Source organism: Phyllobates terribilis, unplaced genomic scaffold (genome assembly GCF_046119375.1).
Source record: "Phyllobates terribilis strain yellow unplaced genomic scaffold, ASM4611937v1 Scaffold_11__3_contigs__length_659146591, whole genome shotgun sequence".
Lineage (NCBI taxonomy): Eukaryota > Metazoa > Chordata > Amphibia > Anura > Dendrobatidae > Phyllobates > Phyllobates terribilis.
In genome coordinates this window covers 264,005,464-264,020,174 of record NW_027362771.1, presented here as the reverse complement: position 1 = coordinate 264,020,174, position 14,711 = coordinate 264,005,464, and the positions used below count along the sequence as shown (strand labels likewise).

At 43.3% G+C, this 14,711-nt stretch overlaps 1 protein-coding gene across 8 annotated transcripts in view; it reads left to right on the top strand.

Moving 5' to 3' along the window:
- MAGI2 (membrane associated guanylate kinase, WW and PDZ domain containing 2) overlaps nt 1-14,711 on the top strand; it is a 1,194,143-nt gene that overhangs the window by 287,818 nt on the left and 891,614 nt on the right. The gene's annotated exons all lie outside the window — the stretch shown is intronic.

Below are 14,711 nucleotides of genomic sequence, written 5' to 3'. Positions count from 1 at the left end.
CAGGAAAAACGCTGCGGGAAAACATACATTTTGTGCTGCATTTTTTTTTATTCGTATTTACTTCTATTTATTTCCAGCTCATTTGAACAGGTGAAAAATGTTGTAAAAATGCTGAAAAAAAAAAACGCTTTGATGGTTCAAATCTGCAAGGAAAAATAAGCAACATGTGCATGAGATTTCAGAAATCTCATTCACTTTACTAGACCTATATATATATATATATATATATATATATATATATATATATGTCAAAAATATAGCAGAAACGCAACGTATGAACATGCCCCAAGAATCACCATATTCAGTTTCCCATGTCTTTGTTTAGCCAGTGTGAAGACAGGGATCGATAACGTTGTACACTTGTATGCACGATCGTGTACTTAATTTGCAGTCAAAAGGAAATAAAGACAAAATATGCAGGATAACTAAGGTCAGCTGCTAATCAGAAATGGTGGTAAGTGCCATGTGCCATGAGACTGCTGATGCTGATGTACTGCTGCAGCTAATGGGCGAAAATATGACCGTACAAGCTAGCAGTATCACTTATTGTAAAATAGTGTTTCTATGGCTATATATATTTTTCCTTAGAAATGGCATACAAGGTGATTTGACATTTTTAAAGCATGTATAATAAAGCTACAGTGCATCTTTAGTACAGCGCATTGCTCTTTTGTTCCCCAACAAACACACATATTTGTGAAATCTCGGCCTCTTGATGTTAGCACTTAGGGATTGATCTGTATACAGATTTATACGGCTTCTACTAATTGTGCTAAGAACTGCAAACAGATCTGCCCCCTAGTGGTGGAATCAGACAGTCAAAATTTTTGCAAGAAATTATATGCCTCAATAAATATATGAAGAAAATGTTCCGAATTATGATCTCTTAGAAAGAAAAAATGTAAATGTTCGTTCACGTCAAATACTGGCATGTTTGGTGCATGTTTCTGTCTATACTTCAGTTATTTTACAATTGAACAATCAGAGCCGTTTCTTTGAGAATAATCTAAAAATTAATGATTTGATACTAAAGAGATTATATATTCCACCATTCTAGCAATTTTTTTATTGAGAACTACTGTACAGTATATATACTCTTTATATTTCATTTTCTCCAAGTTTGTTTTCTTGTTGACCCTTTGTTCATTATGGTTTCTTGGGTTCAATGCAAATTGCATGCGCCAATTTGGAATAAAGAAACCGTGTTACATTTCTCAGATTGGAAGAATCTCTTGAAAAAGTTTCCAACTGATTATTTCCTCATTTACCTAAATGTAAATCTTTTCATGATTATTGAATTCAGTGGGTGTGAACAATGCATTTAGTACATGTATATTTGATCTTAAGAAAGTCGTCTGAAATGTTAAGATTTATGAGAATCTGATATTTAAAATAACCATTAAAATACACTGTAAATTATATCTAGTTATATGTGCAGAACAGCTCGACTGAGCGCTTTATTAAAAATAATGAGCTACATGGTGCAAACATTTCTCTCTGTTTTGCTGCCAAGGAAAGGATATACAAATTCTTCCTTACAGTCACGCAGAACATGCGCTCTATAAAATGAGTCCTATGATGGTACACAGATCACAGTCATTAAAATAGAATGTGATTTAAATTTATGATTAATATTTCTAATGTGGACTTTACAACAGGCATGGATTCTTATTGCAAGCATAAAGTTTTATCATGAAAATTGTAAGCATCATGACATGTAGTTTATACATCAAATACATGATGTAATGCAAAAACCAAAGTGATGCTTCATCCAAAGTTACTTTTTATATCTTTATGTAACCTCTCCAAAATATCTCATCATGCTCTAAATCGCTAAATTCAACAAGAAATGCAGTCACCTTTTAAATTTTACACCATTGCCATAAATTGTGCCATACATTGACATGTGACTGCACAGCCAATCACTAACTGTACATGTGGTTCATTATGCCTGATTGATTTGGTGCTTGCCGGCCGGCATTTTCAGAGTGTTGTACAACCCCTTTAAGAATTTCAAATGTTATTAATAAATAATCGGATATTACCCTGCATCTAATATACTACTTATAGAAAACATTAGCTCCATTATATGCAAGAAAAAAGAAAAACAATTAGCTCACTGTTTCATTCATTTTTGGTGGTCATGCGATATTTGATAAGGTTACTGCATGGATTCGTGGGCCGGTCCTACAAGCTGCAATAGAAGTTTAAAACAGTTCATGTACGCTGGGTTTAATGGCTAAACTAGTTCAGAGAAAAGGCAGTATTGTTACCAATTTCAGATTCCAATTTTATTTTTTGGTGCGGACTAGAAAATGTCTTATCAAATGAAGCGGTATAATAAAGGTAATAGAAGCAAAAGAAGTAATGGAAGATCCAGCTCCAGAAGTTAGATAGTGGAATAAAATGGCACTTTATTAAGAACTATATTAAGAGCCATGATTAAGAACCTATTGGGGTTCGAAACGCGTAGGCCATGTATTTCCCTGTCATTATAATATCTTACTATCTTTTTGATTCACTATGTGATTTTATTGAAGATTAAATAAAGTGCAGTTAATAATAAGATACAATTGCACTTTATTTAATCTTCAATAAAATCACGTTGTGAATCAAAAAGATAATAATATATTAAAATGACAGTGAAATACATGGCCTACGCGTTTCGAACCCCAATAGGTTCTTAATCATGGCTCTTAATATAGTTCTTAATAAAGTGCCATTTTATTCTACTATCTAACTTCTGGAGCTGGATCTTCCATTACTTGTTTTGCATCTATTACCTTTATTATACCGATTCATTTGAAAAAAAAATAAAATTGGAAATTGGTAACAATACTGTATTTTCCCTGAACTAGTTTAGCCATTAAGCCCAGCGTACGTGAATTGCTTTGAGAAGCAGTGATAGGAAGTGTTCTAGGAGCCTTTGCTCTTCCATGGTTGAGTATGCACATCCCTAGTGTCTCTCCTTGTCTCTTAATGATGATAATGGGAGAAATTGTGAAATGCTTTCAGTGATTTGAGGACCTCATGCTGTCTCATACATGCATCCTATGAAACGTTTCTTCTACGTGTAGACTTTCTTTTATTCCATTACTTGTATTTATTTCCCCATAGATAAAAAGAGTTATTTAGTGCAGTAGTCTTATTAACTTACTCCACTGCCTGCCTTCCAGATAACAATGTGTAGCTATGGAAGCTCTGACAAGTTTTTCACACTCAGAAGAATATTATAGAAAACAATCTAAGCTATTAGCTAGGTTCTCTCACTGGAATAAATGCTTTTGGATACAGACAAATCCCAGCACCGACGTTTTGCATCAGCTCCCTATTATGTGACCTTACATGAAATCAAATTTCTAGGCAACCCAGCATTTAAAAAAAAAAATGGTCAAGCCGGACAAGTCCTTTCATGTGTTTGGATATAATATAGGCATGTTATACTTACTTCCAAAGATAGTTTCTACAAACCACATTGCTTTAAAACTACGTTTGATTTCTGCCAGCCTTTGAAATAAGACACATAGGCGTTTCTGAATTGAGTTGTTTTAGACAAGGTTCACACTATTGTTCAGCTCTCCATCTTTCCATACTGCTGTAAGCACAGAAAATTGAAATTCATGCAAAAAAATGTGTCCATTCTATAATGGATACAAATGGCACCGGATAGACCCCATTCACTATTCACTGGGGTCTGTTTGATTTCCGTTCAAATAGTCATAATTTTACTGAAAAAAAGGGGCATCATGCTGTGCTTTTTCTTCGGGCAAAAATGGAGAAACTTGTCAGGGAGGCTCCTAACTCAGTTTTTAAAATTAGATGTGTTACTTTTAAAGGGAATGTATCTGAAAGCTGCATAACATAATAGGGCAAATGAGCCTGATTCCAGCGATGTATCACTTAGTTTACTGGGTTCAGCAGTGATGAGTTTTTAGATGTAGCAGTGCTGAGAAAGCTAACCCCGCCCACACCATAGCTCTCTATATACATTGTCTAATGACAGTGACCTGTTTATTAGAGGAGGGGGCGTGGTCAGACAACTGCTCACGTGAGCACCATACCTGGCAGTGATAATGTCCTGGTAATAAAACCTTCATATTAAGTAAACAACAGCACAAAGAGTAATAAATGACACATTGCTGAAATCTGTGTTTCAGCCCCTGATGTCTTCAGATTACATAGCAAAAACCTGCTGACAAATTCCCTTTAAAGGTACCCTTTGAGCAAAGCTTATACATTGTACTATTCCTTGTGCAGGGCTAGGTGGGGTGGTACTGTTACTTGATATAAAAAATTTCCATTCGGTGTTGAAATCAATATCATGCAATACCCTCATTCTCTGTCCCTGGCACTAGACATAGTACACAATAATATAAGGTTAATAATATAATCAGAAAATCACCTATTTTTTTTAAATCAGGCTTTTATGTTTAATGTAGTGATATTTTTTTATTTTTCATATCATAATATCAAAATGCCATAAAGCTTTAAATTCCCAAATTGGACACTAAGCATAATACTATATTTATATTTTCTATTCAGCACAGGCAGACACATTGGAATAGGTTGCAATAGACTAGCTCAGAAGCTCACCCTACATATTAGGCTAATGTCGGCCAAACCAGCTGATATTGTCGAGTTTGGTTGGCACTCTAATGTGCATTGAGGCCCCAGTCAAATGATTTTCGGAGAAGTTAAAATCTGTGATGTCCGATGTCAAACTGCTGATCCTTTTATTTTCTCAGAGGTAAACCCCATTCAGACCTGTCTGACAACGGCTATCTTGTAGAGGACACAGGAGGGTTCAGCCTAGCAAGCGCTCCTGCGTATGGGAGAGGTGGCCGAGTTGGTTATCAGGCGAAAGATGGTCCTGCCGTCAGCCATCTAACATGTATGGCCCGGCTTTACTCATTCACTTCTACAGGGGGGGTTCTCTGGCCATGCTCTAATCTAGTTAAATATCATTATGACATCATCTATTGTGAAAGGGGGACTCTGTTATCTGCTGTATACAGAAATGTTATCTATCATTATGATCTAATCTGTGATGATAATGAGACTGCTGAAAAGTTTTGAGTCTACTCTAAGATCTAGTGTTCAGTATGTCAATTGCTTGATTCTTTTTTAATATAAATAGTGATTTAAAAAATAGAAAAGAACATTAATTTATCCCACGTTTTATATTTTTTCTTCCTTGCTTCTAGCTTTACGGATTCGGTTCTCTCTTGAAATTTGCCGGCTTAGATGAACTCTCTGATGTTGCAAGCAAAAGTAACTTTGCCTCTGCAGCATTAGAGAAGTGGCACTGAAGTTAGCCAGATCATATGTTTCAGCAATCCGATCAGCTTTAGATCAGCACTTACAAGCTCTTTAACAAAGTCCTGGCCACTGCTGCTAGACTGCAGCGATGGCTGATAACCTAGACAATGAGCACTAAACTAAAAAAAATAAAAGTTCCTCTGTTCTCAAGAATGGATAGAATTTTTAATAACAAGTAAATTGCAAAGTTGCTTGTTCTTAAATTTTAACCATTAGAGATGTTGAGACTAAACCTTTGAAATGACACATTTCATTTAAACTACTTATAGACACTTTAAACATGATTTTATGGATCAAATAACAAATAATTACCATGTTTAATATTAAGTTGTAGTTAGTGTTGAGCGAGCATGCTCGACGCTGCTCGGTACTCGCCCGAGCATCTCACTTGGGATGTTCGGCGAGCATCGAGCATTTTCGGGTTACTCGGGCGGGAGCTCGGGTCTCCGCCCTGCATGTTTGGCGCTCTTTACAGAGCCAATGAACATGCAGGGATTGCCAGCCATTCACTGCAATGCCGCAGCCATGTTGGTTGTGGGCATTACAGTGATTGGCTGGCCGCACAGCGTCACCTCGAGTATTTAAAACCGGGCGCCGCCATCTTGGACACAGTCGCTCTGGATCAGACAGTGTAGGGAGAGTGCTGCTGAGCTAGGGAGAGATTTATACTGCGAAATAGGTAGTGTAGGCTCTCTAAAGCCTGCAATATCAAACAAACAGTCCTTCTGAGGACTAATATCCATCCCAGATATCAGGCAGGCAGGCAAGCAGGCTGTATAGGAGACGCAGTGGTTATACCAGCAAACACTGCTTTACAGTCCTGTGTGCTGCTGCTGCTCAAATTGCTACACTTAGCCCCAGGTCTCAGGGGCCAGGAAAAATCCTTTTTTTTTCATCTAAATCCTCTTTTTTTTATTTCCTCAGTCAGACTGTAGAAATACCCATCTTATTAACCTTTTGGTATTTCCCCCCCCCCAAAAAAAATGAGTGTGTCTGTGAGTGTTCAGACACAAATATATCTGTTTAAAAGAGTCTGGTTTCGGCCAGATAACTAAAACTGTGGTTTTGCAGTTCCATGGTTCAAATCTCTGTATTATCCACTTTTTTGCCTTTTTTCCATAAAAAAAAACAGTTTGAGTGTCTCGCTGACTGTTCAGACATAAATATATCTGTTTAAAAGATTCTGGTGTAGGCCAGAGAACTAGAACTGTGGTTTTCTTCTTCCACGGTTCTAAGTTTTTTTATTACCCTTTTGCCATTGATAGTGTGAGTGTAAGCTATTTTACTTCATTTACAATGGGCAAGGCGCGTGGCAAGGGATGTGGAACTGGACGTTCTGGTGACGGTGCATGCAGTGGCCAAGTTGAAAATGTGCCACAACCAACAGCCACATCTTCTCGCTCCCAGTTCTTGACCGAATTACTAGGGAAGCACACAGCAACACCACTATTGCGAACTGATCAGTGTGAACAGGTTTTTAATTGGATAGCAGATAATACTTCCAGTCACCTGGGCACCACCACCTCCGGTCTGTCTTCCACACGGTCAAGTCTTAGTAGCCGTGAGTCACGACCGCATACTCCTCCTCACCCTGATGCTCCTTCCTCCCACCATGCCGAGTGTCGTCAGACAGCAACTGATCCCACAGTTGGACACTCTGAAGAGCTGTTCACTGGTCCATTTCCAGATTTGTGCCCCTCGCCTGCTCCGCTTGAAGTGGTGGAAGAGGAGATCCCATGTAGCGATGGCCAAATATTTGAACAGCCATGGCCACAGGTAGAGGACACTGGTAATTTGTCACCAGAGGTGGACGATGACGAGACACAATTGCCACGAAATGAGGAGGAGGACCGTGGTGTGCAAGTGGAAGAGGAGGAGGTGGTGGATGACCTAGTAACTGACCCAACATGGCAGGAGGACACACAGAGCGAGGCCAGCAGCACACAGGGGGAGGGAGGCAGAGTACCGCAACAGGCAGGAAGAAGCAGTGTGTTGGCTGCAGACAGAAGGTGGGCAACCATTCCCCGTAACACCAACACAAGGGACGTTGCCAGTACAACCGGTAGGTCTTCCAGAGTGTGGAATTTTTTTAAAGACTCTGCTGATAACCCCAAAAAGGCCATTTGTACCACCTGCCAGGCCAGCATCAGTAGAGGTGACAAAACTACCAGCCTGAACACCACCAGCATGATCAGGCACATGTCAGCAAAGCACCCGACTTTGTGGGGCGAACCCCAGGGTCCACGACCAGTGTCAGCGGGTGTCACCACTGCTTCTTCCACTGTTGTGCGTGTAAGAGAACCCCCTGTTGTGTGTGCAAGGCAATCTCCTGTCCGTACTCCATGCAAAGATGCCCCCTCCTCTCAGTCTTCACTTGTTATGGCAGTTTCTCAAGAAACAGCATCAACGTCCACGTCCACGTCCCACCGCAGAGTTCAATTTTCCATATCCCAGACCTTGGAATGAAAGCGCAAATTCGCAGCCAACGCCTCACAGCCCACAGTCCTAAATTCACACATTTCACGACTGCTTGCGTTGGAAATGCTGCCTTTTAGGCTGGTGGAGACGGAATCCTTCCGCAACCTTATGGCGGTTGCCGTCCCTCGGTACTCAGTCCCCAGCCGACACTATTTTGCCCGGTGTGCCATCCCTGCACTACACAAGCACGTGTCCCAAAACATCCGCCGTGCCCTCAACAACGCAGTTACTGGGAGAGTCCACCTGACAACGGACACGTGGACAAGTGCTTGTGGCCAGGGACGGTACATCTCCCTGACGGCACACTGGGTAAACATAGTGGAAGCCGGGACCCAGTCGGACCTTGGGACGGAACACATCCTACCCACACCGAGGATTGCGGGCCCTATGTCAGTCAGAGTAGCCCCCACAGTGTACAGCTCCTGTGCATCATCCTCCTCCTCCTCATGTTCAGCCTCCATCTCAGATATCACCACATCAGTTACAAGCTGGAAGCACTGCAGTACTGCCTCAGCCAAGCGGCAACAGGCTGTGCTGAAACTCATGAGCTTAGGCGATAAACCTCACACTGCTTGTGAGTTGTGGACAGCTGTGAAAGAGCAGGCAGATCTGTGGCTGAGACCGCTGAACCTACATCCAGGCATGGTCGTGTGTGACAATGGCCGTAACCTGGTGGCGGCTCTGAGGCGAGGCGAGATCACACACGTACCATGCCTGGCTCATGTGCTTAACCTCGTGGTTCAGCGGTTTCTTAAATCGTACCCCGAGTTGCCAGATCTGCTCATCAAAGTACGCCGCCTGTCAGCTCATTTTCAGAAGTCGGCCAAAGCTTCCGCCGCCCTTGCTGTGTTACAGCAGAGCTTGCAGCTTCTGGCACACCGACTGGTGTGTAAAGTCCCCACATGTTGGAACTCTACCCTCCACATGTTGCAAAGGATTTGTAAGCAAAAGAGAGCAGTTGTGGAGTACCAGCTGCAACAAGGCCATCGATATTCAGGTCAGACTCCACACATAAGACCTCAGGATTGGACCTGGATGTCTGACATATGTACCATCCTGACAAACTTTGAAGAGTCCACCAAGATGGTAAGTGGCGATGATGCCATCATTAGCGTCAGCATCCCACGTGTCTGTCTTTTGCAACGCTCTCTGCAGAGAATTAAAAAGGAGGCATTGCAGTCAGAATATGATGAGATGGACCAAGAAGCTGTAGCAGGCGATTGCACACAGCTCAGCCTCATCTCACCCCAATGTGCATTGGGGGACAATGAGGGAGAGGAGGAGGAGGAGGAGGAGGAGGAAGAACAGGAGCTGGTATCATGCGCTGTAGATGGAAGTACCTGTACAACTGTCATACCGTCGGTTCAGCACGGGTGGCCTGAGGACAGGGGGGAGGAGGAGGAGGAGAGCATGGTCAGTCGTCATCTTGATGAGGACACGGAAGTCTTGCCCGTTACCAGTCTGGCACGCATGGCTGAGTTTATGTTACGCTGCCTTAACCGTGACCCTCGCGTTGTCAAAATGTTGGGTGACAGTCATTACTGGTTGGTGACACTTTTAGACCACCTCTACAAGGAGAACTTTCACTCTCTTATTCCTGAGGTGGAGAGGTTTACAAAAATGAGACAGTACCAGAAGGCCCTTGCTGCAGAACTGTTAAAAAAAATTCCCATCTGAACACGCTAGCGGCAGAGGTCACAGTTCATTGCCCAACCAAGGCGTACAGGCAAGAGAGACGCAACTCCAATCCAGCAGAGGCAGGGGAACACTGTCAACGTTCTGGGATAGTTTCCTGAGACCCTCCCAGCTTACAGACCCTGAGGCGCGGTGTACTCTCACAAGGAGTGGAAAGTTTCAAAAGATGGTGAGGGAGTACCTTGCCGACCGTACCAGGTCCTGCTTGATTCCTCTGTGCCTTTTAATTATTGGGTATCCAAGCTGGACTCTTGGAATGAACTCGCTCTGTACGCCTTGGAGGTCCTGGCCTGCCCTGCCGCTAGCATGTTATCGGAGCGTGTTTTTAGTGCCTCTGGGGGAATTATAACTGATAAGCGCACTCGCCTGTCAACTGACAATGCTGACAAGCTGACCCTTATCAAAATGAACAAGGGCTGGATTGGGCCAGACTTCTCATCACCACCAAATGACAGCAGAGTAACATAAAGTCAAATCCACTGTGTTATTTCAGGAGGTGTATTCCCATTCACCGCTTCACACCCACACATGGGTATACGCTTCCTCATTTCGGCTGTTTTTTACTCTTCTTCTTATCCTCAGCCTCCACCACCACTATACCACCAGGGTGACCGTGGTCCGTGTTGCCAGCATTGCAAGTTCCTCCGTCCTAATTATTTGCAGCTTTTGCTTGGAAGGCATAGGCAAAGACTATGGGGGACCCACTCCCCAATAATGGGTATAATGTTTTTAATATGCTATACTACATGGCTCTTGTAAGGGGCATTGCAAGTTCCTCTGTCCTAATTTTTGGCAGCTTTTGCTTGGAAGGCATAGGCAAAGACTATGGAAGACCCACTCCCCAATAATGGGAATAATGTTTTTAATATGCTGTACTGCATGGCTCTTGTAAGGGGCATTAAAATGGTCTTGTTAAGCTACTGTAACCTCCAAGTCTCTTCCATGGGTCATTGATATTGTATTTTTATTCCACTGTGACCTCCACGTCTCTTCCAAGGGGCATTAAAACCGTCTTATTAAGCTACTGTGACCTCCACGTCTCTTACAAGGGGCATTAAAACCGTCTTGTTAAACCACTCTGAACTCCACATCTCTTCCAAGGGGCATTAAAATCGTCTTGTTAAGCTACTGTGACCTCCACGTCTCTTCCAAGGGTCATTGATATTGTCTTTTTATTCCACTGCAACCTCCACCACTCTTCCAAGGGGCATTAAAACCGTCTTGTTAAGCTACTGTGACCTCCACGTCTCTTCCAAGGGGCATTAAAACCATCTTGTTAAACCACTCTGAACTCCACAGCTCTTCTAAGGGGCATTGAAATGTTGTTTTTAATTACCTCTAACCTCCACGACTCTTCCAACGGGCATTGTATTTCCTCCTAATTTTAGTCATCTTTTGCTTTTCAATGCATAGGCGAACACTAAGGGAGAACCACTCCCCGATAATGGGTAGAAGGTTTTTAGTACGCTGTAATCCACGTCTGTTTCAAGGGGCATTGCAGTTCCTCATAATTTTTGGAAAGCCTTCCATTCACTGCTTAGGCCAACAGTGTACAGGAGACCCAGTTGCTATAAATGGAAAAAACGGTTTAGTGAAGGCCCTCTGACCTCCATGTCACTTCCAAGGGGCATTGGAGTGCCTCGAAATTTTTGGTAGGCATTGCACTCACTGTATGCCCTATAACTGAGCCGAACCGCTCCTTTTGGTACAGAAACATATCCTACAAGACATGTGTGGTTGACTGGCCTGATATTGATGTGAATGGTCCCTGTTCCTCCTGCTTTTTCTCCTTTGCCACCACCTCATCCATCATTCATCACCTGAAGCTTTGTTTTAAAGGGAGTCATAGAACTGGGATAGTAGCAGGAAAACATCCAGCAATCCTCGGAGGAGGTAGGATATGCGCCAGAACGCTGACCACCTCAGGCCTAGCCGCTACTACATACATGCGCTTGCATTCCAAGGAACAGAAAGCTAAGGAGATGGATGACCTCATGATCATGAATAATTTACTCGTTGTGTAGGAGGCCGACCACTGATGCTGTCTACCTTCTGAATTTTGTGTTGAAGCCTGATTGACCCAGGACCCACAATCCTCTATGTCTGGAGGACGTGTTGCATCCCAGTGTCCAACTGTGTCCCGGCTTCCACAATATTAACCTAGTGTGAAGGTGTCAGTGAGATGGACCATCCCCGGCCACATTCACTTGTCCACGTGTTTGTGGTTAGGCTGTTCTTCCCAGTAAATGCACTGGGGAGGGCACAGGTAATGTTTTGGTATGCGCGCTTGTGTATAAGGCGCAGCGGGACAAATAGGGGCGGCTGGGGACCGTTTATGGACACCCGGCCGCCCCCAGGTGGCTGGAGACTGTGTGTGGGTATCCGGCCACGGGGCGGATAGGGACCGAGTATAGACACCCGGCCGCTGGGCGGCTGGGGACTGAGTATGGATACTAGGCCGCCGACGCAGCCATGACGTGGTGGCCAGATTCCGCCTCCACATGCCTAAAAGGCCCAATTTCAAGGGCAAGCAAGCAAGCAGTATGGTATTGCTGCCTGGGGGTGGGTGGGTGGCAGGCTTAATACTTGTGCTTGCATTGGAAGGAATGGGGGAGGTACAATTTAACACTGCCCTGGGACAAGGACTTAAACTGGGATAGTTGCAAGTCTGCAACGACAGGTGCAGGGCGGGAGGCATCTTCGCAGGTGCCATGAACACGGGGTTGGCGTGCACACACTACAGCAGAATAGGTTGTCCTTCCCACTAAATGCACTGGGGAGGGCACAGGTAATGTTTTGGTATGCACGCTTATGTATAAGGCGCACCGGGACAAATAGGGGCGGCTGGGGACCGAGTATGGACACCCGGCCACCAGGCGGCTGGGGACTGAGTATGGATATCAGGCCGCCGACGCAGCAATGACATGGTGGCTGGCGTCTGCCTCCACAAGCCTAAAAGGCCTCATTTCAAGTGCAAGCAAGCTAGCAGTATGGTATTGCAGCCTGGAGGTGGGTGGGTGGCAGGCTGCACACTTACGCTTGCATTCCAAGAAAACAAAGCAGATGCTAACTTCTATCATCATCATCATGCTCCTCACCTTGGCACTCTCAACTCCTCTGATGGAGAAGCCGGGACCCACCGGAGGAGTCTGGTTGTCTGGTGGGCTCATCCAATGCTGCCCTAAAGCAGGCCAGGCTAAGAAAAGTGTGGGGAAGGTTACCAGGACAAATAGTGGCGGCTGGGGACTGAGTATGGAGACCTCGCTGCTGAAGCAGCCATGAGGTAGTGGCCAGCTTCGGCCTCATCCAAACTAAAATGCCCATTTCAAGTGCAAGCTAGGAGTATGGTATTGCATTGCAAGAAATGGGGGAGGTACAATTGAACACAGCCCTGGGACAAGGACTTGCACAGGGATAATTTCTAGTCTGCATCTTCTGATGCGGCAAGGATGACTTCTGATGGGCACACTTTTAGGCAGTGACCTGGGTGTCAGAGATGCTTCCAGGGGTCTTCCCCGTGCTGTTACCATGTCTTTTCAGCACTGTATGCATGTGTCACACAGCACATGGCCAGATAAGGTTGTAAAATGTTAAAATGACATTTCCCAGTGAATGCATTTGTCACGGTTGAAAGCAATACAAAAGTGCAAAAACGCATACAAAAATGCTACTTGTGAACATAGCCTAAGGTGTAGAGGAGTATTTTTGATTGTGGTTATTTGTTTTACCTTATACACAAGTCTTTACCCTGGAAAGGATGTTCCTTAACATATTTCACAGGAAAGCAGTTTCACTTTAGTTTTTGAACGTTTTATTGTGAGCCTGTTAAAGTGGCTTAATACCTCTGACCACGTTGTTGACAGCAGTGACCTGAGGTCAGAAATGCTTCCTGGGGCGATCCCCATGCTGTCCCCATGTCATTTGAGCACTGTCACTATCGTTTTGGGCACTTTTTAGGCTTTCTACAGAATGCCGGGGGTGCCGCCGCAAAAATGCTCGGGTCTCCCATAGACTAACATTGGGCTCGTTGCTCGGGTCGAGCACCCGAGTATCACTGTGAGCTCGGCCCGAGCTTCGAGCACCCGAGCATTTTAGTGCTCGCTCAACACTAGTTGTAGTCATTTCAAAGTTGGATAAATGAATGAACTTGTAGGGCAATAGGAAATGTGGCAATCCCACCAAGGACAACATCTGCAAGGAGTTTGTATGTTCTCCCTGTGTTTGTGTGGGTTTCCTCCGGGTTCTCTGGTTTCCTCCCACACTCCAAAGACATACTGATAGGGAATCTAGATTGTGAGCCCCAGTGGGGACAGTAATTAAATCTGTAATGGCTGTGAAATTAATGGCGCTATATAAGTGAGTAAAATAAATAAATAAATACCCTGCAGCCATTATGTTGGTACCATTAGCAGAATACATGAACAGTTTACAGCAATGATCACTAGAATCACCTGGACATCAGAAACAACTAATAGAAATTAGATATAACCTCGCATTAGGTTAACTCTTATCAGCTATCTCCCAAGTCTTTTAAATAACTGAAACTGTTAGTGGTGCAATAAAGTTGCATGGGTCTATCCTAATCAAGTTGTAGATAATAAATCATCTGGAAATATTATCAGAAAATGTTATAGCAACAATTTATCATGCGGTTTTAATATGATCTTAGCAATAAATGGCAGCGCCTCCATTAAAAATGGATCAATCTGCATTCCTATGCAGTAAACAGTGCGTTCTGCTCCATAAACATTAGTGTGAAAAGGTCAGCCCTAATGCTTCCAGAGTTGAAGCATACTTGAATTTCTTATTAAAATGAGATTAATATGGGTTATAGAATGATAACTTCACTTAAAATGCATCAGAGATGACATGAAAGTGTCTTTTATTAGAACAGTCTTAATTATGTCTTTATATTGCATAATAATACATTTTATCATTTTATGCTAATTAAAGTTGTGAGGACCAATTCTTGTTTTTTCCCTTTCATTTTCCTCCGTTACTGCCAGTCTAGTCCCCAATCACTTTCTCTGGTGTAGACCATGTAAAAAATGGAAATCCCCATTAGAACCTCTGTAATAATAATTGCAAATGGGATTTTAGGACTATTACAAAAGAGGCATAAACCGTTACTGCAATGGAGGCTATTTGTGTGGCACAATAGGCATCAAACATCTCTCTCTTAAATGGTGCATAAAGGAAATGAAAAGCAGGAAGAAATA